The sequence below is a fragment of the Choloepus didactylus genome, chromosome 4 (assembly GCF_015220235.1).
Source record: "Choloepus didactylus isolate mChoDid1 chromosome 4, mChoDid1.pri, whole genome shotgun sequence".
In the NCBI taxonomy this organism is placed as follows: domain Eukaryota; kingdom Metazoa; phylum Chordata; class Mammalia; order Pilosa; family Megalonychidae; genus Choloepus; species Choloepus didactylus.
Genome location: NC_051310.1, coordinates 11717675 through 11720614, shown reverse-complemented (window position 1 = coordinate 11720614; position 2940 = coordinate 11717675).

Below are 2940 nucleotides of genomic sequence, written 5' to 3'. Positions count from 1 at the left end.
GCGTGCGTCCTGGCCCTGGGGTTCTCGCCCTGGCTGCTTCTCCCGGGGCTCTGCCCTCGGTGAGCAGGGTCTGCCCTGGGTTCCTCCATGAGAGAGTCCAAGGAGGGTGGCCAGGGCCAGGGCAGGTGGCCAGCGGATGCCTGGTGACCTCGCGGGGGCCGCCCCAGCCCAGATGCCCTCTGACTCTTCACCTTCCAGCCTCACACCCCAGGGGAGCCCCCCAGCCTGGTGAAGGTGGGGTGACTGCTCCCTGTTCTCTAACCAGTCCGTGGAATGGCGGTGGGAGAGCGGGTTCTGTGTTAGCCCGGCTGGAGGGAGGAGAGACAAGGAAAGGAGAAGAAAGGCCTCCATCACTGAGGAGGAGACTCCTGCACCCTAGAGCAGCCCTGCAGGCAGGGTGGGCCCCCGGGTACTTCTGGCCTCAGAGGTCACCCCCATGAACTTGTTTTTTCCCAACATAAATGTCAGTTAAATTCAACTTTCAGGTCTCTCCCTCTTTAGTGGCAGATTCATAGATGGGCAGAGGCTTTAGGAACCATCTTTCTGGAGCTTTCCATTGTACAGATTGCAGTGACTTACTCAGGGTCCTTTGAGCTGAATTGCTTGTAGTCTCTTATCTGATTTTTTGCCACCATCACTCAGATAACAGTGAAAGTAGATGTGCATTTTGTTGTCTAATTACGGAGTAAATAATAGATTTCCAGCCCGGGGGGTGTGAGCTGCGCTTTCCCTCCTGCCCAACTCGGGGTTCAGTCTTAGTCGTTAGAGAAGAGAAACTTAATTCTTGAAATATTGTGTGCCGGGCGCTGTGCTAGATTAGAGTCATGTACACTTATTTAATCCTCCTTACGATTACCTTACAGCATCCATCGATCTGATAGACAGATGAGGAACCAGAGGCTCAGAGAGGTGAAGCAACTTGCCTCAGGCTACACAGCATGAGAGTGGCCGAGCAGCGATTTGAACCTGGTAGCCTGCTGGTCTAAAGCAGGCTTTCTGTGACACCATGCTGCCTTCGGGGGCTGGATGCCACCTCCAGGGCACATTTAACCCATACCCCGGGCCTGCAGAGTCTGGACGAGCTCTGGCGTCCACTGTGGAAGCCCCTGACCACCCCCAGGATAAAGCCCACTCATTCGCTGCCCAGTCCCTCTCTCTGCCCAGGCCTCGGTGGGGGGGTTCCCTGATGCCTGCCCGCCCTGCTTAAGGTTCGGCATGAGTTTCCTTGTAAGGCTCCAGGGAAATTCCCAGAGACCTGCCTTCTCAGGATACATGCAGAGGGGGGACCCCCGGCCAAGACTGGAGAGCCCAGTGGAGGGGTCCCCACGTGGAGTGAGGCTCGATGCAGCCAGAATTGCTGAGTCAGAGTCGCAGGATGCCCCATTTTGCAGGTTGGGCCTCAGCCTGGGTGCAGGCTTTTCCTGGAGCCCTGAGGCAGTCCGGAGCTGGGGGAGCCTGGGGCCCCCCTTCTGGCTTCTCCCTGGGTGGGGGGGGTGGGCCAAAGCCCCCCTTGATTTGATGAGTGTGTGTGGAGGAAGGAGAAGTCTCACCTCTTCAGCCATTGCTCCTCGGAGAAGGAGCCCTACATTTGCTAGAATGTTCCCTGAGCTTGCCCCTGCAGGCCTGCCATAGGTGCCCACCTCCCTCCCCACCCCCACCACACCCCCGTGTTTATCTCCCTCTGCGTGTGGGATGCTCTCCACTCAAGGGATTCCTGCCCACTGTGGGGTCCTGAGCAGGGTGGTCACTACAGCCTGTCCCTTCCCTCGGAAGCAAGGCTTTCCCTTCCTTTTCCGTAAAACCAAGGTCAGGTGAGATGCCCCTCGGCCCCGGAGAGAGACCACATCTTTCCTGAATCCCCCGGGATCCCAGGGACAAGGCGGGGGAGGACAAGCTATTACCACTTAGTGCCGCTGCAAATGGAAGGCCTGGATTTCGGCCAGCCGTCAGCCTGGGTCAGGTCCCCTGGTGGCGTCTGTCATCTGCCCGGCTGCCGCTCGTCTGCAGCACACGGCGGTGGTGTCCTTCTGTAATATTATTAATAATTACACCCCCTGACACTGCTGTTCACTGAGCATCTTCCTGGTGCTGAGTGCTCTTTTTTTGTAGCTCATTTAATTCTCTAAACAGCCCCAGGGGCAGGGGTGAGGGTGCAGAGCAGAACCTACGTTATTCTCCCCATTTTTGTGTTGAGAAACTGAGGCTCGGCGGTGTGTCCGGGGCCGCAGCCAAGCAGTGTTCTGTTCAGACCCCTCTGTCAGCTCTCCCGCTGCCATGTCCTCTATAAGAAGCCCCCCTGGATGGTGCCTCTGAGGCTGGGGTTGAACTATCCTGCAGAGCCTGAAGCCAGAGGGTCTGGTGCAAGTGTAATCCCCAGAAAAGTCATCTCCCCTCCATGGTTGTCAAGTAGGAACAGGCAGTCAAGTAGGAACGGGCAGCCACACGTGTCCGTCCGTCTCAGAACCTCACAGCAGTAGAGGCCTTGGAGAGCATCCAATATGACCGTCAGTTTCCAGGGAAAGTAGCTGAGGCCACACTGTTGATGAGTGGAGAGGGACAAGCCCTGGACACCTGGTCCAGGGCCCCATCTTCTGGCCACACAGTCGTCAGGGACTACCCTGGATGACCAGCTCCCGCCCTGGGATGGGGTCGTGTCCTCTGCCAGCCCCCTAGCCAGGTCCCGGCAGATGCCCCCTTGCCATCCCCAGAGGACCTCCCAGGAGTGGGCTGAGCTACAGTAGGGGAGACCCAAGGCTCGGGGGACCCAGGAGAGCCAGCATGGCCCGGAGGTTGCATGCTAACCGTCCTGACCCGGTCCTCCCTGGCCCCCATCACGGCCACTCAGTGAGGGGCACGGAGGAGAGGGAGGGTGCTCTGAGTCCTGAGAGCCCAGAAGGAGAGGCTCTAATCCCCAAGCAGAGAAATGAGCCGCTCCAGGAA